Raw genomic sequence first — 26142 nt, 5'->3', positions numbered from 1 at the left:
AATTAATATCTTGTGAAGCTTAAGTAAAATAGAAATGGTTTAGTTATTTATTTCAATTCCCTTTTTAATTTAGGAACCAGATCTATTTAAATGGTTTGAAATTTAGAACATGTGCATAGTGAAAATATTATTAGGTTTAACAATATGTATTGTTTACATGTAATATGATTATGGGGTAATAGGGATGGATTGGATCATGATTTCATGTGGAGAACTATTCCTAAGGTTTTAAGAAGATGATTGAATAAACTCTATAATTATTAATCTTGCTTAGCAACTTGTAACTTGGATTACTTAGGATAATTCCCAAGCTTATCATTGGTCAATTCACTTGCTAAGGTGATGGTTCAAACTATGATACATTTTCCTATTTGGTTAACTAAACAAGTACTTGGGATACCAACTAGAATTGGATATTGGCTTTACTCTTCTCACCAAATGGCATTTAGTCCATAAGCATATATGGCTTGGTTTATACTTGTGATCCATGATACACGAGTTAGGACAATATTTCATGTGGGGTGAATCCTAGGTGAAAGGTTTAGGGTTTTGGTGATGCTTCACTAGTTGAAGTATAAATAGGCATGAGGCATGGCAGGGTTCTACTTATAATCCAAAGTGATACTTGGATTGAAATGCAAAGATGACCTAGGGTTTTAGTGGTGATTACCCATGTGATACACAATTATTATTTGGATATGGGCATAAGCTAGGGTTATGTTTCACTAATGAACATGGCTCTCATATACAAGATTAAAGGTTGGTTTAAACAAGTAAGATGTAATACTCTAGTATTCTCTAGGATAGACATGACTATGGTTAGCATCTATAATCTCTCTCACTTCTAAATGTCTTGTAATAGCCTAAGGTCCTACTCAAGATATGATGATATGATCCTCTAAATATATGGGTTGCCTAGGAATTCTACCTTGCAATCTTCTGTATCTTGTTCTTTAGGAATTCTGATAAACCTACATCTTGTGGTATGCCTCCACCTCCTAGCTTCTTCATCTTGATCCTAGCTAATTCACATGGATTGGCTCTATGTGTTTGTTCCCATGTATCATGGTACTTGATGAGCAAATGGATGAAGGGGTGTGGCTCTATTTATAGGCTTGGGCAAGCTCTAGTATCATGACACATAGGTGGTGACTCTTGATTTAGTTTGATGAGTAAGGTGTTTGGTTGTCATGCCCTTATCCATAGCAATCCTTTGAGCATGAGGTGGCATAGCTTGGAAAGCAAGTCATGTAGATATTTTCATTCTATGTGACATAGAGATTATCCTCTCATATGATTTATTTTTGGATAGCCAAGTGGAATTTGCTACTAAATATCTTGTGGATAGTTTTATTATTATGGATGAGTCACTATATCATATTTGATTGGATTTATATTATAATATTGGTCAAAAGGTCAAGGTTGAAGGTTGTTCCTCAATTTTGGATAGTTGGGTTTGATTTCACCAAGGCATGATCATATGAGTTTCAAAATACTCATAGTTAAGTTTATACAAATAGTTTGGACTATAATTCTTAATGTAAACTGATTTAGTTTTATGATATTCCATGTATTTAATAAGTTATGATTTAAATAAGAATGTGTGGCTTTTATGCACTTTAGACCCTGTGGTTTACCTTATTTGGTAATAAGTTTAGAAATGAATTAAATTACACACAAAGGTAGTTGCTAACTTTTAAGTGTTAATAAGTTAGGGTTTGATTATTAAAGAATGTGTTGTTGTAAGTCTAAATCCATTTGATCTAATCCATAGATCAAATCATCTCTACCCAAAATAAGGTTTTAACAAAGATCACAGTGAAGTTTATAGCGCTTGACTTGATGATCTACTTCAATTCCAGCAAGTCAAGTGAAACTTCAGTTACTGTGGTAAGTTTTATTTGAAAGCGCGAAAAATCCCCGGATTTTCTATGCATGAATGCAATGCACACTTTAGTGTTCTCTCATTTTATTGCCTCTAAACCTGGGATATTACAGCCTCTCCCCCTTAAACTGAACTTCGTCCCGAAGTTCGAACGCTCTCATGTTTCGGAATGTGGAACTGACTTGAATAGATCACAATTTCTTTCAAACTCCCTAGTGATCTCATTAGATATAATTGAATATATCCCTTGTCCAGATCCTTTATGGAGTCTTCTGATGTCTGGCACTGATACTATCTTATATTCTATGATTTCTTCCAACACTCTAAGCTTATAGGTTTGCCCTCCAAAAATTCTTCGATTAGGACATCTTCTTATGCTAATGGACTTTACTAATGGTTGTGGTGACATCTTCTTATTTGGGTACTCAAAGCTTGGTTCTACCAGCTGCGGTAATCCAGCTGCGGTGCCCAAACCTTAAGTCTAAAGGATTTGTTTAAAGTAAGGTATTGTTTTCCCTTACTACCGTAACGAAAGTAATGGTACTTAGTAAGGTATTTACAATAGGCATTGTCCTGGTTATTTAGTCCTTCGAATGGATTAGGCTCATTTAGTCCATCAATCATGGCTTCTAGTTTATACTAGTTATCTTCCTTTTGGTTTCTTTAGGTTCCATGAAAGGAATCTTCCTAATAGTCATTAGTTTTGGTATGGTAAAACCCTTCAGTCTTTTGTTTTCTTAATCTTTGATTGTCCTTCGATATCTTCTTCCTCCAACTTTATTATCTAATACTTACTTAAGTTCTCTTGGTTTTGAGTAATTACAATTACCAGTCAAGTTAAGGTTTAGCCCTTACTTCCTCGAGATATGAACATCGTCTTCTGGTCTGACAACCTCCTAAGAGTACTTTTATATGGGTACTTCCCAACAACCTTATAAAAATAACATCAGACTTCCTCTCAGTTCAGACCTTCTTCTTGGTCCATCATACTCCAAATATTATATCTTAATACTTCTCATTCAGCCTTCCTCTCCCCCTTGGAGTTTACTAATGATCTTCCAACTTCCTTTCTTCTAATCATTAAACTTCAAGGTTAGGTGGTTGGTTTAAGTCTGGTTTATATTTTGTACCTTTCTAAAGTCTCACGAAGAATTCTTTGCGGTGTATCCACACAGTTGTGGGTATCCGATGTGAATCCTCCGACTAAATATTTATTAGCTACAGAATACCAGCTACGGAATCCCTCTTTCCTTTAGAGTGAAAGAACGATTAAGCTGTGGACTATTTGTTACCAGCTGTAGACTATCTAACACAAGATGTGGCTTATTGGATACCAGCTGTGGCTATGTTATGGTTCTAGTCAACATCTACCTACCAGCTGTGGCTACTTTTATAGTTTTAGTCAAGATATACCTCACTTCACATACTTTCTCTTCATGATTATCCTATATCAGCTGCGGTTTTATTATACCAGCTACGACTTCACTTGTCTATTTTCCTTCTTCCAGGGTTTGTTTTGTAAGAAAACCACTTGTTGACACTATGAAGATAGTATCATAAGTGACTCTACTTGCAATCCCTTCTTCCATAATGAATATGGCTCCACTTCTAATGCTCCATATTCACTATTTTTCTCACTCCCATGGTACTTCCATGTTGAAGTACTCCTTAATTAAGGATAGAAGTGAGTTTGATTGGTCCTTCCTTTAGAGTATTGTGGTTGCTTCCCACAATTTGACTTCTTTCTTTCAGTGAACCATCATCTTGTCTTCCAAAATCTTCATAATTCGTCACTTCCTCACACGAATACCTTTACCCTCTAGACCTATAACATCAAGTAGGAGCTTGATATTGCAACATGCATTTGCATATCAAAGTCAAACTTCATGTATGGATCTAGTCAATCAATGAAGATTCAAGAAAATCCAAGAAAATCAGCTTTGTGTTTATAATACACATCCTTATATGCCTGAATATAATAATTGGGTAAGACATCCCTAAACATCAGGATCAGATGTGTAGTATATAACACCACATAAGATAGGTTTAGATTGTGATACTTAGCACAATACGTGAATTTCTACTATTTGTCTCAACATTTATCTTAATTGCACATTTGCAATGAGACAAACTTGAAACAAAATGGCCTGGGATAGTTGGAGTTAACCTAGTTTTCTTTGGAAGTACTAACAAAATAGTATACCATATATATGTGCTATTGAGGACAACTTCCTATAATACAATTAGTTCTAACATGTCTATTCTAAACACATGATTGTTTAGAATATACCACCTATAACTCTAGGATTTCTCTATGTGATATGCTCTAAATAAGCCTTCTTTAAATTAAAGACTATGGTTCTAACATACTTAGTACAGTTATTAGGATTTTAAGGCCTAAGCTTTCGAACTATTCCCTAAATCCTACTCCTCATCATACTTCTGTTATCGTACTTATGATGTTCTACTCCATCACATCTTGATTCTCAAGTGAATCATATATGATTACCAGCTCTACCATGAAAAGTAGACTTATATGACTCCTATCACTCTTCCTTACCTCCTATGATTGACTCATAATAAGTATATACTACCTCATATTACTTATCTACATTACTTAACATCAGTCATTTGACATTTTAAATGACTCTTACTCAACCATACTTGTATTGGTATACTTCTTCCAATAGGATATCTTCCTTATGGTTGTATCCTCTCTTTGGACTACCATGTGTTGTATACCAACTGTGGTCTACTACCACCCTTTATCTTAAGCTTCAATGGTGTTCTAATTATTTGGAATGAAGCCAGATAACTAACTAACTTTAGTTAGGAAAGATAGATAAGAAAGATTGACTCAAGTGTGTCAGGATTATTCTCAAGTGAATACCCATCTCAAGTAAAAAGAATAGTTGGTTTATCATAGTTGGCTTAGCATAGTTGTCTTAACAGAGTTGTATTAGCTAAGGTACCTCCTATAGACACTACCAAACCTATAGGTCTCCTTTAAAGGGTTTTAATCCTAGGGTCAAAGCATTTGCTCTGATACCAGCTGTGATGACCCAGCGTACCACTGCATGGTGTAGTACACAAGTCGTTGACATAACACAAGTGAAACACCGTATCACTCATATTACATCTCTCAGAGTGGTACAACAGAAACATATGCGAGTCCAAGGTATGTCTATAGAAGTACACACGAGCTGTTTACATAAGATCAACACAACCTCCTACTTTACAGTGAGGTAAAACTTCAAATAAAGCTCCAGAAGAACGACTCGTAGTCTATCTTATTGATAACTCAAGTTTAAGAGCTACTTGGCTTGCTATAGAACTCTAGCTACTTAGGAGCTAGGATTAGGGAAAGGTTCCCTTCTATTACTAGTCTAGGTTTCCATTATAGCTGATGCAGAAGTTGACTCCATTGACTTCTTTGATTGGATTCTTCATCTTGTTGCAGTTGACTCCTTTGTCTTCGAGTTCCACGGTAGTTTCTCCTTCGGTGCCTTGATCTAAGAAGGGGTTCAAATGGGATAGAATGAGTACGAGCGTACTCAGCAAGTTCATATTAGGAAATAGGTGTATCATGCACTAGCTACAGCCATAGACCAGAAAGTCATAGGCCAATGCAAGTTTTCATAAACATTTCTTCAAAAGGTTTATTTTATTCTGAAAACTATGCCCGTCAGTCTTCACAGGTTGACCAGAACTTCGTGGAGTTTCTTTCCTGCCGCGTTCGCAGTTCCCTTCCCGGAACAGGGAGTGACAGTCACAATTCAGTATCCTCTGCAGAGGTGCGTTACTTTTCCCATAAGAGACCTTATCCTTGATACCTATCCGAGATGCATACTCATCCACACTTCCTTGGTGTGGGGCCAGGTGTAAGATCCAAGCCAATCACTGCCTTCTCCGCGACTGCAAACCCACCCTTTTGTCCACCCGCACACCCCCAGTAGACTTCTCCCGATAATACGACTTTACTCACGGTGTACTTTGGACAATCCATCATAGATCGTAGAACCCGACATCACACACGGATGGGGATTTAAAAGGCTATCCCAACCTACGGCAGTGCCTCCAACACCCCGCGGCTCTACCAATCCGTTGGCGCGCAGAAGGGAAAAGATACAGCTGACTTCCCTAGAGCCATTATAGATCTTATGGTCAACGCGATATGTACGACGCTAGAATCACTGGACGGCATTGATACTTAGTCCTAGATGAGTAGTACCCATGCAATGGAACCTCCACCATATCAACACATACCATGGTTCCATTGCCCACCACATAGTCATATTCATAGTTGTAAAATAATACTTTGCTTTTCAATGCATGAGTGATAAGTATAGTACTTTGCATATAGTTTGATACAAATAATCAAATGACATGAGCAAGCGATGAACTTTCCTTTCTTGACTACAAGATTATGCAGGCAAAAGCTTCGATACGTGATAACTCCAAATTCTGAAATACCATCATCGTCCGGTAAGGACAATGTTTAAAGAACTGACAAAGATGCTATAATGCATAGTATGAGATGCAATCGTCCCGAGCGTAACCTAACCTCAATGATTTAAGATGGATGAGTTGTAAAGATTTCTTTAGGGTTGGTTGCACTTTTAGAATGGTTCTCAAACAAGGTTCTTATTAAGGTTTGGTTATATTAGCATCATATCCAAGTGATATAAGACATCATAACAATCATACACATAAAGAGTAGTGGTGGAATAATATATAAAGAACAGTCGTCAATTTTAGGTTCTACAGAACATGGTTGATGATTACTTATACTATACTTCAAAAGAATAACTTTTGAAGAACATGTTAATTAAGAATTAATGAGTATTTCAAAGAAGGATTAGGGCTTCTAAGGTTTGATTGACATTTGTACTTCAAAAGAATAACTTTTGAAGAACGGGTTAAATAAGAATATGAACTAGCATACATAGGAGCTATGGCTTTCTAGGGTTTACTATTGGATTCCTTTAGTTTCACTAATAGGAACTAGTTGGTTCTTAACTTGGAATGGGTTTCTACAAAGCAAGTATTGGTAGGTTTATTACTATGGTTCCTTCTAAGGTTTAGGTTTACTATAACTTCCTATTTGTTTCACTAAGAAATCACTAATGGTTTCCAAGCTAAGTGGTTTATGATCCTTAAGTAGGGTTTAGTGGGATAGGAACATGTGTTGTGAATTATTACACAAGGTTGATACTAGGGTTCATAATTATGGTTCTACTAAATTATGATGGTTGAGGTTGATCCTAATGGTGTGGTATGGTGATGAATGGTGTCAATTTGAGGTTAGCAAGCTAGGGTTTGCAATTAAGTGGTACTAGTGGATCATACAAGTGTTAACTAAAAATAAACACATGAGATGATGGTCTCCTGTGAATTGTACCTAGTTTTATTTTAGTGGATCATGAGTATGCACTCATTGGTTGTTTATTAAGTTTCTACACCTAAAGGTGAAGTGGATATAATCATATGGGCTAAACCCCTAGGGTTTTAGGGTTGCACTAATTTAGGATGATCACATGAAATAATGGGATCAAGGTCTTACTCAAATTGAAACTAGTGTTTCTAAGCTATGGTATAACTCCTAAAATGATAATTGGTAATAGAGTTGTGATTACTAATTACTTCGAATCAAAATTAGTGATGGTTTGACATTTTATTGATTTTCACAAGATTTAATAATTAGAGTAACTCCTATTTAGGTTTGATTAAGAATCAGGGTTTAATAATAGTTATTAGGGTTAAAGTATTTAACTTGTTAACTTAAGATGTTTAAGTAAACAATTGTTGGGCTACCAAAATAATATTGGCTTATAACATTTTCTTGAGTTATTACTACTTAAAAAATATAGAAAATAGTAATATGCAATTTAGGGTTTATGAATTACCACTAATAATTAAGTTAATGCAAATATGATAAATAAAATTAATCTTAACATTTTACTTAGTTACTGAATAACTAATATTTAATTTTGAACTTATCTAATTTATTGATTTCAAATTGGATTTTAAATAATTAAAAAGGCATAATTAACAAAATTAAAAATAAGTGAATTTTTATTTTGACACACATTTTTGTTTTATATTTTATTTGAATAGAGTTTATTTTTGTGAGCATTTTGATATATTATTCATATTTTTCTGAGTTGAAATGAATTTTATATGATTTTACAAAGTTTCAACTATTTACTGGAATTTGAAATTAACCTAAATACTAAACTTACCCGTTCATTTATACCCGCAGAGACTGACTGGTGGGGCCGTTGACTGGGTCATTTGCCACGCGGGCAAAGACCAGTCAACAAACGCTAACGAGGCAGGACACGTTACCCTCGCCGACGGCTCGACGCCGGCGACCAGACGAGGACGGCGCCGCCGCTACAGGGCTTTCGCGGACACGCCGCTTGTACCGCTCGAACCAGGAGACGATGGTGAACCATCTGGTGGTGGCGGAATCGACTAAAGGTCACCGGAAACACGTCGGAGAGTAGGTTCTGCGGCGGTGCACTCCGGCGAACACACGAGCTAGGGCTACGGTGGATGCCATGAAGAAATAGAGGGGTCCAGAGACGCGCAAGCTCACCTTGAAGCTCAAGGTGCGATCAGCTCCGACGATTGTCGACGGAGACGGCGACGAATTCGCCATTCCCGGCGATGTACTGAGGAAGGAGAAACAGAAATTGTCGTCGTCCAGAGCTCCCCTGGATGCGTGCTTGCTCCCATGTGGCCTACGCACCGAGGCGCACCTCCTCGACCATAAATCGTACGCCGGGGTGGTCTTAATCGGCGGCTAGCCGGAGAATAGCCGTCGGTGATTTTTGTTGATTGCGAGAGATAGAGAGCGATTGAGGAAGAATGGATGGGCGGCGAGGTTCTAGGGTTTCCTGGAGAAGCTGGCGGTGCTCTTATAGCTCCAGAGAAGGGCGGAATGGTCACTTTGCCGCCGGTGACGGCTGAGATGGGGCGGCGAGGTTGCCACTGTAACTGGGCACGAATCACTGCGCGATGACCATCGACGGACGCAGAGAAGATTGGGAGAGGTTCTGGATTCGCCTACAACGTCTGAGGTCATCCTTATCGCCGTCGTGATCGTGGCCTACTGGCGCAGGCGCGCTGTCGATGCCGGGGAAGAAGAAGGACGAGCTTTTCTCCTCGCACGAATATTAAAGCGGCCGAAACGACATTTGCTTTGGGCTGGACTGCTCCTGGGCCGTGGTGTGGGTTGATCTTGGGCTCAGCTGGTTGGCTTTGGGCTGCTGCGGTGCTGGGCTGCTGTTAGGCTTCGGCTGAAGAGGTAAGCCTGGTAAGCCCCTCTCTCTTATTCTCTTTTCTATTTTCTGTTTTTATTTTCTGTTTTGATATTTGAATTCAAATTTGAATTCTGTTTTGTTTTGCAGGTTCTAAAACATTTGAATATCAATATAACTTGATAGAGTGTGGATTTATTGCCACCCGGTGACAATGCCCCCCCCCCCCTTAGTTGCCGTCCGATGACACACTGGAGATTCGGTCCGCCTTGACAGCTGTTCATCGCAGTGCCCTTAAAGGTCGATAGATCTTATCCAAAACTGAATTACTCGCTAATTATGCGTTGATATGACACGAGACTTGCAGCGACAAAACCGGCCCGCTGACTCCTTTTGTCAGACATCGCACATGGCCTCCTGTACACACTAAAAACAGGCATGCATGGCGCTCTGCTGTGCTAGGCATGCATAGCAAGGCAATGAGCTATACAATTAATCTTACGGTGTTGTCACAAGCTAGTACATGCATATGTACTACAGTACTAGGACTCTACCGACTCCAACTATTGCTTGTGAGTTGTGAGCTGCAATGACCTGAAGACGCGTTGATCTGCCCGAGCACTAGAGGTTGCTTCTTGATCTGCCCGTGGCCGATGTGTGAGCCAGTACGGCGGCGCGTGCGGCACGTCCCATCTTCTTCTTTACTAGCAAAGACCTGAAGACGCCATTGCCTGCTCCGAGCTTAACATCAAGGGCGAGGTCGGCGAACGAGATTCCTCTGCAGTTGAACCTGTCCATCTCCTGTCGCTCAGTTCGTGTCCCAGTCCATCCCTTGCTGGTCCGCTTCTTAGCCTGGCTCTGGTCAGGTGACCTCCGACTGTCGCTGCTCGAGCTTCCTGTGAACCTCGCCATCGCCACATCGTCGAGGGTCGCGCCAAGGTTGGCGTACCTCGCCGCCATGCTACTGATCTTGCCGGCGAAGACGTCCAGCGCCTCGCCGTCCCCCATGTTCAGCCGGTCGAAGTCGCCGCGGAGCGTGGACAGCCGTGCCGCCCTGACGCGATCCGCACCGACGAACCGCGTCTTGAGGCTCGCCCACACCTCGGCCGCCTTCTTCTTCGATGATACCTGCAACAGAATGTTCTCCGAGAGCGCGCCGAGCAGGTACGCCCTCGCCCTCTTGTTCTTCTCCGGATCGACCGCCGCCGTCGAGTCCGCCGGAACCACCGCCTCCCAGACGTCCTGCACGTCGAGGTTGGCCTCGACCTTGATCGCCGTGTCGCCGGTGAGCATCGGACAGGAGAGCGGCACCACGCTCCCCCAGCGCCACCGTACGGAACCATCGCCATTGCCTCGCTCTGATACCACTTCTTCTTCTCCGGATCGACCGCCCACCGTCGAGTCCGCCATGCATGCTCGGTGTGTAGGTATGGTGGGATCAGAGAATTATGAAAAGGAGAGAGATGTAGTGTGCGGATGTCCAGGACATTCGCATCCGTGGTTGTGCAACAAAACGTGCAACTAGGAATATTATTCACCATGCACACAGTGGCTAGCCATGGCTCTTTTCCTCTCTCTGATGAAGCGGAAGAAAGCACCTCTATATCGAGTTGCAGCTACACTACAAGTACGTGGCCATACAAATCAGTTGGTGTGGAAATTTATCTCTGCCTGACACACTCGATAGCATGCGCAACCACAGCAGTAAGCCCAACCAGTGGTACTTTAAATCAGGATTGATGAGTCATGGAGAGCAATAAAAGCTGGCTACTCTGCGGGGACAGCTCGCTACACCAGAAAATTTGCAGATGTAGCAGCAGATTAGACTTTGCTTAGCAAATGGGAGGTGTGAATCTATATGCTCCATCTAACGGCTGGGAGATGGGGGGCACTAACCACCGGTGGCAACAACATATTTACCTAACTTGATAACAATGCTCACTGTATAATCTTGTTGTTTAAACAAATATTTAGTTTAGGATTTAATTAATATCTTGTGAAGCTTAAGTAAAATAGAAATGGTTTAGTTATTTATTTCAATTCCCTTTTTAATTTAGGAACTAGATCTATTTAAATGGTTTGAAATTTAGAACATGTGCATAGTGAAAATATTATTAGGTTTAACAATATGTATTGTTTACATGTAATATGATTATGGGGTAATAGGTATGGATTGGATCATGATTTCATGTGGAGAACTATTCCTAAGGTTTTAAGAAGATGATTGAATAAACTCTATAATTATTAATCTTGCTTAGCAACTTGTAACTTGGATTACTTAGGATAATTCCCAAGCTTATCATTGGTCAATTCACTTGCTAAGGTGATGGTTCAAACTAAGATACATTTTCCTATTTGGTTAACTAAACAAGTACTTGGGATACCAACAAGAATTGGATATTGGTTTTACTCTTCTCACCAAATGGCATTTAGTCCATAAGCATATATGGCTTGGTTTATACTTGTGATCCATGATACACGAGTTAGGACAATATTTCATGTGGGGTTAATCCTAGGTGAAAGGTTTAGGGTTTTGGTGATGCTTCACTAGTTGAAGTATAAATAGGCATGAGGCATGGCAGGGTTCTACTTATAATCCAAAGTGATACTTGGATTGAAATGCAAAGATGACCTAGGGTTTTAGTGGTGATTACCCATGTGATACACAATTATTATTTGGATATGGGCATAAGCTAGGGTTATGTTTCACTAATGAACATGGCTCTCATCTACAAGATTAAAGGTTGGTTTAAACAAGTAAGATGTAATACTACTCTAGTATTCTCTAGGATAGACATGACTATGGTTAGCATCTATAATCTCTCTCACTTCTAAATGTCTTGTAATAGCCTAAGGTCCTACTCAAGATATGATGATATGATCCTCTAAATATATGGTTTGCCTAGGAATTCTACCTTGCAATCTTCTGTATCTTGTTCTTTAGGAATTCTGATAAACCTGCATCTTGTGGTATGCCTCCACCTCCTAGCTTCTTCATCTTGATCCTAGCTAATTCACATGGATTGGCTCTATGTGTTTGTTCCCATGTATCATGGTACTTGATGAGCAAATGGTTGAAGGGGTGTGGCTCTATTTATAGGCTTGGGCAAGCTCTAGTATCATGACACATAGGTGGTGACTCTTGATTTGGTTTGATGAGTAAGGTGCTTGGTTGTCATGCCCTTATCCATAGCAATCCTTTGAGCATGAGGTGGCATAGCTTGGAAAGCAAGTCATGTAGATATTTTCATCCTATGTGGCATAGAGATTATCCTCTCATATGATTTATTTTTGGATAGCCAAGTGGCATTTGCTACTAAATATCTTGTGGATAGTTTTATTATTATGGATGAGTCACTATATCATATTTGATTGGATTTATATTATAATATTGGTCAAAAGGTCAAGGTTGAAGGTTGTTCCTCAATTTGGGATAGTTGGGTTTGATTTCACCAAGGCATGATCATATGAGTTTCAAAATACTCATAGTTAAGTTTATACAAATAGTTTGGACTATAATTCGTAATGTAAACGGATTTAGGTTTATGATATTCCATGTATTTAATAAGTTATGATTTAAATAAGAATGTGTGGCTTTTATGCACTTTAGACCCTGTGGTTTACCTTATTTGGTAATAAGTTTAGAAATGAATTAAATTACACACAAAGGTAGTTGCTAACTTTTAAGTGTTAATAAGTTAGGGTTTGATTATTAAAGAATGTGTTGTTGTAAGTCTAAATCCATTTGATCTAATCCATAGATCAAATCATCTCTACCCAAAATAAGGTTTTAACAAAGATCACAGTGAAGTTTATAGCGCTTGACTTGATGATCTACTTCAATTCCAGCAAGTCAAGTGAAACTTCAGTTACTGTGGTAAGTTTTATCTGAAAGCGCGAAAATTCCCCAGATTTTCTATGCATGAATGCAATGCACACTTTGGTGTTCTCTCATTTTATTGCCTCTAAACCTGGGATATTACACGAAGGCTACGAGGAGGAGGAGGTCTTCTACGAAGAAGAGGAGGAACACTTTGATCAATACACCAACCAAGGCAAGCTATTACCAATGCAAGCTCTACTAATGATAGCTACTAGTGCAAGACACCATGGCACTAGTATTTTTGTTTAACAGTTTTATTCTTCCAAGTCCAAGTTTTTATTCTGCAAGCTTTTATTTTTGGTTACCAAGGTTTACTTGTTGTATTTCAATTTGTGTCTAAGTGTAGAGTATCACAAGAGCTTCACACTTAGCCTAGAGAGATAAAATTTAGTTAGCACCCCTCATGATTAGTTGCTAGTGCTAAAACTAAAATTGAATACTCTAGATGGGAACTTGTGAATCAAATGACTTTGAAAACCTTGGAATGATGAGTCATTCTATTGATAGTGTTGAAGGTTAATATGAACTTTGGGTGACATGGTGATTTAACAAAAACTGCTGGTTGGGTTCGGATGCAATACCATTCCAATTTTAGAGTACCCCCACAATACCTGATTATGGGTAAGGCTTTAGCTGGAAATTTATGTATGTTAGTATGGGTTCCCTCTGAACAAGCGTCATAGAGGTTATGCTGAGGCTGCCTCCGTTGAAAGTGAAATGACGTGAAAAAGAGATGAATGTCCTACCCAAGCCGTGTGCAGTTCCTAGGATGGCAGCTTGCTATCACTAGGAGGCCAAGCTCATAGGGGAGGTGCCCATACTAGGGTATGTAAGTGAAAGGTTAATGGTTGATGATCCGCATACTGAGTTATGATGATTCAGGGCTATCCCTGACGGATGTAATCAAAAGTTGTGGCACAAGAGTACGACCTCTGCAGAGTGTTAAACTATTCGAATAGTCGCGTCCGCGGTCATGGACAGTTGGATGGCCATACTGTTCCGTTGTCAGATGTTTTCTAAAAATGAATGGTGACTTCAAATGTGACTTTGACTTGAATCACAACAGAGTTGTGGGAATGACACTAATGTTCCCACTTGAGTAAGTCTAGGTAAATAAAGAGTCTTGACTAGTAAGTGTTTATGAAATAAAACTGGCTTTGTGCAAATGAACCTAGAGCTTAGAACCATGCTTAGAGTTGCTAGTATTTCTATTAGTATAGTTTGCGAGTACTTTAAAGTATTCATGGCTTTGTCCCTGGCTATTCAAATGGCCATACTATGAAGAGGAGAACCAGTACCATGAAGGTGAAACAGATGGACCCCTACTACGTATCTTCCGCTATGTGTTATGTATTTGATCTTTAGATCCATTGTTGTATTAAGACTGGATCATGTGATCCTTTGATGTAAGACTATTATGGTTTGTAATGAATGATGTGTTGTGATATGAACTTATTATGTCTCGTAAAAACAATCTTTCTGGGAATGCGATGTACGGCATAATAGGCATCTAGAATTAAAAGTCCGGGTGTTGACAAGTTGGTATCAGAGTCATTGTTTGACCTTAGGAGGCCCTAGTTAGAATGGACGTCTGAAAAACTTAGTTTCAAAACAAATGAGGTGAATATTTATGAAAACTTATTCTCACTCTTAACCATGAGATCTTTTCAAAAAGAGAAATCCATGCTCTGCTCTTCCTTGAAATTCTACATAAAATTTGGCACACTTGACCACCTCACTAACTTACTCATCCTAAATGGTTCACAGATGGAGTACAACTATGAGTTCTATCATCTTGGACATGGAGGAGACCTAATGTTCGAGAAGGATTTTGAGCAGCTAGTTGAATATCTAGGACGTCCGTATCCCGAATTTTTTGGAGTGCCACTCAATAATCAGTCGGGAGGACAACCTCGGTGGGAAGTTACTGCAGATCTGAGAGTAAAGCTGGGAGCCCCAATTTGGGAAACCATATGGTTTTCTGTAAGGGGTAACAACTGGAGGGATGGAATAACCAATGCCATACAAGAAGCACTTGCCTGTCTGTGTGGACAGAATGAGAACAAGATCAAGAACACTCGCTTCTTCTACTACCCAAGGCATGACCCCATGGGAGGGCCAATAACCCTGCCACTGTTGGAGATATGCCCAAATGGCAATAATAAATTGGTTATTATAATCTTTGTGTTTATGATAAATGTTTACATACCATGCTATAATTGTATTAACCGAAACATTGATACATGTGTGTTGTGTAAACAACCAGAGTCTCTAGTAAGCCTCTTGTATAACTAGCTTGTTGATTAATAGATGATCATGGTTTCGTGATCATGAACATTGGATGTTATTAATAACAAGGTTATGTCATTGGATGAATGATATAATGGACACACACCCATATGAGCGTAGCATAAGATCAGGTCATTAAGCTCAATTTGCTATAAGCTTTCGATACATAGTTACCTAGTCCTTCGACCATGAGATCATGTAAATCACTTACACCGGAAGGATGCTTTGATTACATCAAACGCCACTGCGTAAATGAGTGGTTATAAAGATGGGATTAAGTATTCGGAAAGTATGAGTTGAGGCATATGGATCAATAGTGGGATTTGTCCATCCCGATGACGGATAGATATACTCTGGGCCCTCTCGGTGGAATGGCATCCAATTAGCTTGCAAGCATATGAATGGTTCACAAGGGATATCATATCATGGTACGAGTAAAGAGTACTTATCGGTAACGAGGTTGAACTAGGTATGGAGATATCGACGATCAAACTTCGGATAAGTAAAATATTGGGAGACAAAGGGAATTGGTATCGTATGTAATTGGTTCAATCGATCACTAAGTTATCGTTGAATGTGTGGGAGCCATTATGGATCTCCAGATCCCGCTATTGGTTATTGGTCGGAGAGGAGTGTGACGCCCCGAAACCGGTATCCTGAGGATTCCAGCGATCCCGCCGAAATCCGCACGATATCGATTCCGACACGCCCTCCGACACGACGTGCACGACAAAGCACACGTGATGCCAGAGGAATTACCACGAGTAGTAACATTACAACAGGATTACAATAGAGCCCACAAGATACATATATTACAACAACGACTCCAACGAGTCAAGATACAAATATACAATACAAAGATCCAAATCATACATAAAATCGAATATATCCGAGTACGGACAAGATACAAATTGGACTAAGAGTCCTGAAGATAATCAGTGGCGTCCATAACCCTGCCCAGGCCAAGCCGGAAGGGTAACCTTGCTAACGTCGTCTTCATCGGACATATCTTCATACCTGCCCGGTTATATCCCGTAGAAGCAGCAATAAGTACGGGTTCGTACTTAACAAGACTTCAAGACGTATAAGCATTCGTCAACCAGTCGTCCTTTGTACTTGAGGCACGCAGGGGACTTAGAGGACGCAAGAGGAACGTCATAGGCAATATGGTGAGGTTAAGCGGCAGCGCGCATGCACTAAAAACCTATAGAGACACTCTACAACAGTCGTCTATCAGAGAAGGTGAGAGCGCGCACAAACTAATAGTTCTATACTCTGCAAACATAACACAGCCGATGCGTTCCCCCCTCGCAAGGAAGTACTTACAAAGGCACTCACACGATTTTCAAGTTTTAACCAGTTATTATTTAAGTTGTTCTATCTTGCTATGCAAGTTATTAGTATTGAAACAACAGGTGTAAGTTGTCTATGGTCGAGTCATACAGCTCCAAGTCGTCCATAACCACTGACGCGGCTTATTGATAAGATTTTAACCCTGCAGGGGTGCCCAAATGTGCCCACACGCACGATCAACCCACTTACGACAGGTGGATATCACGACACGCACTCTCCTTCACTACAACAATGTCCAGAAAGCCACTGATACGTCTCCGACGTATCGATAATTTCTTATGTTCCATGCCACATTATTGATGATATCTACATGTTTTATGCATACTTTATGTCATATTTATGCATTTTCTGGCACTAACCTATTAACGAGATGCCAAAGAGTCAGTTCCTGTTTTCTGCTGTTTTTGGTTTCAGAAATCCTAGTAAGGAAATATTCTCGGAATCGGACGAAATCAACGCCCAGCATCTTAGGATTGCACGAAGCTTCCAGAACACCCGAGAGTCGCCAGAGAGGGGCCACAGGGCCACCAGATGACACCCTGGCGCGGCCAAGGGGGGGCCCGTGCCCCCCTGTTGTGTCGTCACCTCGTTGACCTTCTGACGCCGCCTCTTCGCCTATATAAAGGTCCCTGACCTAAATCTTCGAGACGAATAAGCCGCGGTACGAGAAAGCTTCCAGAGCCGCCGCCATCGCGAAGCCAAGATCTGGGGGACAGGAGTCTCTGTTCCGGCACGCCGCCGGGACGGGGAAGTGCCCCCGGAAGGCTTCTCCATCGACACCGCTGCCATCTCCACCGCCATCTTCATCACTGCTGCTGTCTCCCATGAGGAGGGAGTAGTTCTCCATCGAGGCTAAGGGGCTGTACCGGTAGCTATATGGTTAATCTCTCTCCCTATGTACTTCAATACAATAATCTCATGAGCTGCCTTACATGATTGAGATTCATATGATGATGCTTGTAATCTAGATGTCATTATGCTAGTCAAGTGGATTTTACTTATGTGATCTCCGGAGACTCCTTGTCCCACGTGTGTAAAGGTGACAGTGTGTGCACCGTGTGGGTCTCTTAGGCTATATTTCACAGAATACTTATTCACTGTTATGAATGGCATAGTGAAGTGCTTATTTATATCTCTTTATGATTGCAATGTGTTTTGTATCACAATTCATCTATGTGCTACTCTAGTGATGTTATTAAAGTAGTTTATTCCTCCTGCACGGTGTAATGGTGACAGTGTGTGCATTGTGTAGTACTTGGCGTAGGCTATGATTGTGATCTCTTGTAGATTATGAAGTTAACTATTGCTATGATAGTATTGATGTGATCTATGCCTCCTTTCGTAGCGTGAAGGTGACAGTGTGCATGCTATGTTAGTACTTGGTTTAGTTATGTTGATCTGTCATGCACTCTAAGGTTATTTAAATATGAACATCGAATATTGCGGAGCTTGTTAACTCCGGCATTGAGGGTTCGTGTAATCCTACACAGTTAGTGGTGTTCATCATCCAACAAGAGGGTGTAGAGTCTAGCATCTATTTATTTATTCTGTTATGTGATCAATGTTGAGAGTGTCCACTAGTGAAAGTATAATCCCTAGGCCTTGTTCCTAAATACTGCTATCGCTGCTTGTTTACTGTTTTACTGCATCTCTACTGCCCGCAATATTACCACCATCAACCACACGCCAGTCCTGGACAGCAAAGCACTTTTCTGGCGCCGTTACTACTGCTCATATACATTCATACCACCTGTATTTCACTATCTCTTCGCCGAACTAGTGCACCTATTAGGTGTGTTGGGGACACAAGAGACTTCTTGCTTTGTGGTTGCAGGGTTGCATGAGAGGGATATCTTTGACCTCTTCCTCCCTGAGATCGATAAACCTTGGGTGATCCACTTAAGGGAAACTTGCTGCTGTTCTACAAACCTCTGCTCTTGGAGGCCCAACACTGTCTACAAGAATAGAAGCACCCGTAGACATCAAGCACTTTTCTGGCGCCGTTGCCGGGGAGGAAAGGTAAAAGGCACTCATATTCCGGTTCCAGGTAACAGTACTTTTCTGGCGCCGTTGTGTGTGTGCTCGAAGCTATTTCCTTTAGATCCTGCAATTGCATCTTTTTGTTTCTTGTTTACACTAGTGAGGCATAATGAACAACAATGAGCTTCTTATTCTATTTCCTGATTTAAGACATGGATGGTTTGATCCGAAAATTAAAAAACCCATGGAACATATTAGTATGAACACTTTGAATACCATTGTTGCTAATAATATGGAAAATTCTAAGCTTGGGGAAGCTGGTTTTGATGAGCATGATATTTTTAGTCCCCCAAGCATTGAGGAGAAAATTTATTTTGATGATACTTTGCCTCCTATTTATGATGATTATAATGATAGTGGTCTTTTGGTTCCACCTACTATGGAGAGTGAATTTGATTATGATTACAATATGCCTCCTATATTTGATGATAGCCACTTTGTTGAATTTGCTCCCACTACAACTAATAAAATTGATTATGCTTATGTGGAAAGTAGTAATAATTTTATGCATGAGACTCATGATAAGAATGCTTTATGTGATAGTTATATTGTTGAGTTTGCTCATGATACTACTGAAAGTTATTATGAGAGAGGGAAACATGGTTGTATGCATCTTAATAATATTAAGTTTCCCCTCTTTATGTTGAGAATTTTGAAGTTACACTTGTTTTATCTTCCTATGCTTGTTGCATTATGCTTCATGAACTTGTTCATTTACAGGATTCCTTTTCATAGGAAGCATGTTAGGCTTAAATTTGTTTTGAATTTTCCTCTTGATGCTCTCTTTTGCTTCAAATACTATTTCTTGCGAGTGCATCATTAAAACTGCTGAGCCCATCTTAATGGCTATAAAGAAAGCACTTCTTGGGAGATAACCCATGTGTTTATTTTACTACAGCACTTTTGTTTTATATTTGTGTCTTGGAAGTTGTTACTACTGTAGCAACCTCTCCTTATCTTAATTTTGTTGCATTGTTGTGCCAAGTAAAGTCTTTGATAGTAAGGTTCATACTAGATTTGGATTACTGCGCAGAAACAGATTTCTTGCTGTCACGAATCTGGGCCTAATTCTCTGTAGGTAACTCAGAAAATTAAGCCAATTTACGTGAGTGATCCTCAGATATGTACGCAACTTTCATTAAATTTGAGCATTTTCATTTGAGCAAGTCTGGTGCCTAAATAAAATTCGTCTTTACGAACTGTTCTGTTTTGACAGATTCTGCCTTTTATTTCGCATTGCCTGTTTTGCTATGTTGAATGGATTTCTTTGTTCCATTAACTTTTAGAAGCTTTGGGCAATGTCCAGAAGTGTTAAGAATGATTGTGTCACCTCTGAACACGTGAATTTTGATTATGCACTAACCCTCTAATGAGTTGCTTTGAGTTTGGTGTGGAGGAAGTTTTCAAGGGTCAAGAGAGGAGGATGATATAATATGATCAAGAAGAGTGAAAGCTCTAAGCTTGAGGATGCCCCGGTGGTTCATCCCTGCATATTTCAAGAAGACTCAAGCATCTAAGCTTGGGGATGCCCAAGGCATCCCCTTCTTCATCGACAAAATTATCAGGTTCCTTCTCTTGAAACTATATTTTTATTCGGTCACATCTTATGTACTTTGCTTGGAGCGTCTATTTGTTTTTGTTTTTGTTTTTGTTTGAATAAATGCTTGTGTGGGAGAGAGACACGCTCCGCTGGTTCGTATGAACACATGTGTTCTTAGCTTTTAATTTTCATGGCGAAGGTTGAAACTGCTTCGTTAATTGTTATATGGTTGGAAACGGAAAATGCTACATGTAGTAATTGGTATGATGTCTTGAATAATGTGATACTTGGCAATTGTTGTGCTCATGCTTAAGCTCTTGCATCATATACTTTGCACCTATTAGTGAAGAAATACATAGAGCTTGTTAAAATTTGGTTTGCATAATTGGTCTCTCTAAGGTCTAGATAATTTCTAGTATCGGGTTGAACAACAAGGAAGACGGTGTAGAGTCTTATAATGTTTATAATATGTCTTTTATGTGAGTTTTGCTGCACCGGTTCATCCTTGTGTTTGTTTCAAATAACCTTGCTAGCCTAAACCTTGTATTGAGAGGGAATACTTCTCATGCATCCAAATCCTTGAGCCAAACACTATGCCATTTGTGTCCACCATACCTACCTACTACATGGTATTTCTCCGTCATTCCAAAGTAAATTGCTTGAGTGCTACCTTTAAATAATTCAAAATTTATTACCTCTGATTTGTGTCAATGTTTTATAGCTCATGAGGAAGTATGTGGTGTTTATCTTTCAATCTTGTTGGGCAACTTTCACCAATGGACTAGTGGCTTCATCCGCTTATCCTATAATTTTGCAAAAAGAGCTGGCAATGGGATTCCCAGTCCCAAATTAATTAACAAAAATAGACACTCCTCCATGGTATGTAATTGTTGGACGGCACCCGAAGGATTCGGTTAGCCATGGCTTGAGAAAGCAAAGGTGGGGAGGAGTGTCATCATAATAAAACTAAAATAAAAAGGCACTCCTTCATGGTATGAGATTGTTGGCAGGCACCCGAGGATTCGGTTAGCCATGGTTTGTAAAAGAAAGGCTGGAAGGAGTGCCACCCAAAAATAAAATAAAATGGGAGCCGCTCTTTGAAGGTTTATCTGGCAAGGGGGTTAGAGTGCCCACTACCATTCGTTGACAACAACATACACCTCTCAAAATTTTACTTTTTATGCTCTCTACATGTTTTCAAAACCAAAGCTCTAGCACAAATATAGCAATCAATGCTTCCCTCTGCGAAGGGCCTTTCTTTTACTTTTTATGTTGAGTCAGTTCACCTATTACTCTCCACCTCAAGAAGCAAACACTTGTGTGAACTGTGCATTGATTCCTACATACTTGCATATTGCATTTGTTATATTACTCTATGTTGACAAATATCCACGAGATATACATGTTACAAGTTGAAAGCAACCGCTGAAACTTAATCTTCCTTTGTGTTGTTTCGATACCTCTACTATGAATTTATTGCTTTATGAGTTAACTCTTATGCAAGACTTATTGATGCTTGTCTTGAAGTACTATTCATGAAAAGTCTTTGTTATATGGTTCATTTGTTTACTCATGTCATTTACCATTGTTTTGATCGCTGCATTCATTACATATGCTTACAATAGTATGATCAAGGTTATGATGGCATGTCACTCCAGAAATTATCTTTGTTATCGTTTACCTGCTCGGGACGAGCAGAAACTAAGCTTGGGGATGCTGATACGTCTCCGACGTATCGATAATTTCTTATGTTCCATGCCACATTATTGATGATATCTACATGTTTTATGCATACTTTATGTCATATTTATGCATTTTCCGGCACTAACCTATTAACGAGATGCCGAAGAGCCAGTTCCTGTTTTCTGCTGTTTTTGGTTTCAGAAATCCTAGTAAGGAAATATTCTCGGAATCGGACGAAATAAACGCCCAGCATCTTAGGATTGCACGAAGCTTCCAGAACACCCGAGAGTCGCCAGAGAGGGGCCACAGGGCCACCAGATGACACCCTGGCGCGGCCAAGGGGGGGCCCGCGCCCCCCTGTTGTGTCGTCGCCTCGTTGACCTTCTGACCCGCCTCTTCGCCTATATAAAGGTCCCTGACCTAAATCTTCGAGACGAATAAGCCACGGTACGAGAAAGCTTCCAGAGCCGCCGCCATCGCGAAGCCAAGATCTGGGGGACAGGAGTCTCTGTTTCGGCACGCCGCCGGGACGGGGAAGTGCCCCCGGAAGGCTTCTCCATCGACACCGCTGCCATCTCCACCGCCATCTTCATCACCGCTGCTGTCTCCCATGAGGAGGGAGTAGTTCTCCATCGAGGCTAAGGGGCTGTACCGGTAGCTATGTGGTTAATCTCTCTCCCTATGTACTTCAATACAATAATCTCATGAGCTGCCTTACATGATTGAGATTCATATGATGATGCTTGTAATCTAGATGTCATTATGCTAGTCAAGTGGATTTTACTTATGTGATCTCTGGAGACTCCTTGTCCCACGTGTGTAAAGGTGACAGTGTGTGCACCGTGTGGGTCTCTTAGGCTATATTTCACAGAATACTTATTCACTGTTATGAATGGCATAGTGAAGTGCTTATTTATATCTCTTTATGATTGCAATGTGTTTTGTATCACAATTCATCTATGTGCTACTCTTGTGATGTTATTAAAGTAGTTTATTCCTCCTGCACGGTGTAATGGTGACAGTGTGTGCATCGTGTAGTACTTGGCGTAGGCTATGATTGTGATCTCTTGTAGATTATGAAGTTAACTATTGCTATGATAGTATTGATGTGATCTATGCCTCCTTTCGTAGCGTGAAGGTGACAGTGTGCATGCTATGTTAGTACTCGGTTTAGTTATGTTGATCTGTCGTGCACTCTAAGGTTATTTAAATATGAACATCGAATATTGTGGAGCTTGTTAACTCCGGCATTGAGGGTTCGTGTAATCCTACACAGTTAGTGGTGTTCATCATCCAACAAGAGGGTGTAGAGTCTAGCATCTATTTATTTATTCTGTTATGTGATCAATGTTGAGAGTGTCCACTAGTGAAAGTATAATCCCTAGGCCTTGTTCCTAAATACTGCTATCGCTGCTTGTTTACTGTTTTACTGCATCTCTACTGCCCGCAATATTACCACCATCAACCACACGCCAGTCCTGGACAGCAAAGCACTTTTCTGGCGCCGTTACTACTGCTCATATACATTCATACCACCTGTATTTCACTATCTCTTCGCCGAACTAGTGCACCTATTAGGTGTGTTGGGGACACAAGAGACTTCTTGCTTTGTGGTTGCAGGGTTGCACGAGAGGGATATCTTTGACCTCTTCCTCCCTGAGATCGATAAACCTTGGGTGATCCACTTAAGGGAAACTTGCTGCTGTTCTACAAACCTCTGCTCTTGGAGGCCCAACACTGTCTACAAGAATAGAAGCACCCGTAGACATCAGCCACCTAACTAAGTTAACCCGTTTCGGAGCCCGATCGAAACTCCGACGCGGACTTAGCTGTTGCGAGAACGGCTAAGAGGATCAGAGCCCACTACAGGATGACCTCTTAACAATGCGGACCGCACCTACGAGCGTGCAAGAGACAACGGGGTTACAAGGCACTCACGGCTTCCCCAAAAGTAACATCATATCATCTGACCACAAAGAAACATGCTTGCACGCCCGGGAGAAACAAAACAAACATCCAAACTAGTTGTGGCCACTGGACAAAGATGTAGATTCCGGCAGTGGTCGAGGGGAGACCCGGTAAGCATACCCACGTGTGGTTAGAGCGCTCAGTCTCGGAACAGATAACAAGAACTCGGGGTCCTAGTTTATTTAGGAAACACAAGTGAGCCATCACAAAACAAGCAGCTGACCCACCGATGCCTCCGCTAAACAATTATCAACAACTAAAGTAACCATGATTCTTCCCAACATATAACCCGATAAGATAACAATAACGGTAACGAGATAAAACAGCACTAGCATGCACTACGACTCGCAAGGCAGACCCGATAACCAAACAATAGCTGTAGGAGGTAGTGGTGGCAATATGGGCTGCTTGAGGTAACAAGTGGAAGGGACACATGACAAGAACGCAACTCAAGGATAGCATGAGGGAGAAGGCAAAATAAAATAGGTGAGCGTCTCCTGCAGGGACAGGAGTATAAGGGAAAATGCTTGCCTGTTAAAGCCCGCCGAGGAACCTCCGGAGAACTTGTCGTATCTCACCACACCACTTCGCGATCCTATCCGGGAAGAAGCAAATGCTGGAACACACAACGTATGCAAGTCTTACTACTACGAATAAAGAAGATCCATCATGATCAAGATGATATGCATGACATGGCATAGATGGTGCAATGCATTTTATCCAATTTAATCGGAGTCGGAACCCCGGACACATAAATTAGGTTGGAGTTGCATTTTCTATCGTCAAATTTAAGGGTGGATCAGCATGGTACAACATGGCAAGGGTGCGCTACTTCAAAGTTAAACGGAGCGGGGAAACCATAGTTGGCGTCCGAAATACTCCGCATATTATGTGAGGTGAAATGCACAAGCTATCACGACGCGACATGATGCGAGATGCAAACATATGGATGGATGGCATATTCATGATCCTTGCATTTTTCTGATCAATTTTCATATAAAATACTTTTTATTTCGAGTTACAGATTAAAACTTATTAATTATCCAAGTTTTATGCATTTCTGGAATTTCAGCAAAGACAGAGAAAGGTGTTGGGCCGCATCTGAGGGGTGGCCTGCTACCTGGCGGAAGCGGTGGTGGATAGAAGCTGGGCGCGCGGAGCAACGGCCCGCGGCGTGAAGATCTGGGCCAAGGCCCATCAAGCGCCGGATCTGGATCAAGGAAACATAGATCAAAAATGATGGCTTAAATTAGCCAAAGTGGGGATTTGATCCCAGGATCTGTTGGATAGGCAAACGCGGGGTTACCACTGCGCTACTGATCGATTGTTGTACGGAACTGGGCGCGTCTCCCTTTGAAGCAGATGAAGCGGAGCTTAGGCAGGTCGGCCATGGCGGTCTGAGATCCAATCGACCACGAATCCGACGATTTAAGGCGAGACGGGACGCGCGAGATGGCGCATTCGACGCGCGGGTTCACGGTGATTCTGCTAGTGGTGGTCTTGGCGTCGGGGATGTACCGGAGATGCACCGGCGACGAGCACCTGCGGGGAGAAACGGCCGTCACCGTCGGTGGGACAAACCAGGAAGGGAGGAGGGAGAAGGATGGGTCCAGGGGATGCGCAAGGTTACCAGGAAGGTGGAGGAGGCCTCAAAATGGGCGGAGGAGACGTGACGCGGCCGGAACTTTCGCCGGAGCACCGCAACCATGGTGGAGAAACGGCGATGGTGGAGAAGGCTCTGTGCGCCCCAGCTCGATTCCTTTGGGGAGGATGGAGAGGACGACGAGGCGGTTCTGGAGATGGCCTCAGCTCGGAGAGGGGCGGCCGGGAGCGGCGGCGCCATGGAGGGGAGGGTGCGGGTAGCTCACAGGCATCTCTCGTGGGGTTTTCTCTGTTGGTCGTTTCCCTGGAGCAGAAGAAAAGGGAAAGGAAGGAGAGACGTGAGCGAGGGGAAAAAAGGGGGTGCTGGTCGCGTGGGGCTGCAGCTCGCTCCACAAAAAGCAGAGAAATGGGAGGTTCATCTAGTGAAAGTGGAGCTCACGCCGGGAGGGGAGATGGATACACACATGGTGGTTGAGGACCATGGCTCACGCTCCTCTCGTGGGAGAAGAGGACAAACGAGCGTACCACATCATTAAGAAAAAGGATCGGCTGGACTTGGGCTACAGAAGAAGGGCCGCCGGTTAGAGAACTGGGCCAGAAGGAGAAGGTCTAGGAGGAGAGGATACAGGCCAGA

At 41.4% G+C, this 26142-nt stretch overlaps 1 long non-coding RNA gene across 1 annotated transcript; it reads right to left on the bottom strand.

Annotated features, from left to right (window-relative positions):
* Positions 1 to 23722: 23722 nt before the first annotated feature.
* LOC127338530 (uncharacterized) lies at positions 23723 to 25939 on the bottom strand. The gene is made up of 4 exons (XR_007874402.2): positions 25537 to 25939; positions 25213 to 25448; positions 25027 to 25116; positions 23723 to 24522 (listed from the first exon to the last, which is right to left on the bottom strand). It is a non-coding gene; the product is annotated as an uncharacterized lncRNA (long non-coding RNA).
* Positions 25940 to 26142: the final 203 nt, after the last annotated feature.

This window comes from Lolium perenne, chromosome 3, assembly GCF_019359855.2.
Source record: "Lolium perenne isolate Kyuss_39 chromosome 3, Kyuss_2.0, whole genome shotgun sequence".
NCBI lineage: Eukaryota > Viridiplantae > Streptophyta > Magnoliopsida > Poales > Poaceae > Lolium > Lolium perenne.
Note: the sequence above shows the minus strand (reverse complement) of the source record. Positions and strands in the feature narration are given on the sequence as shown.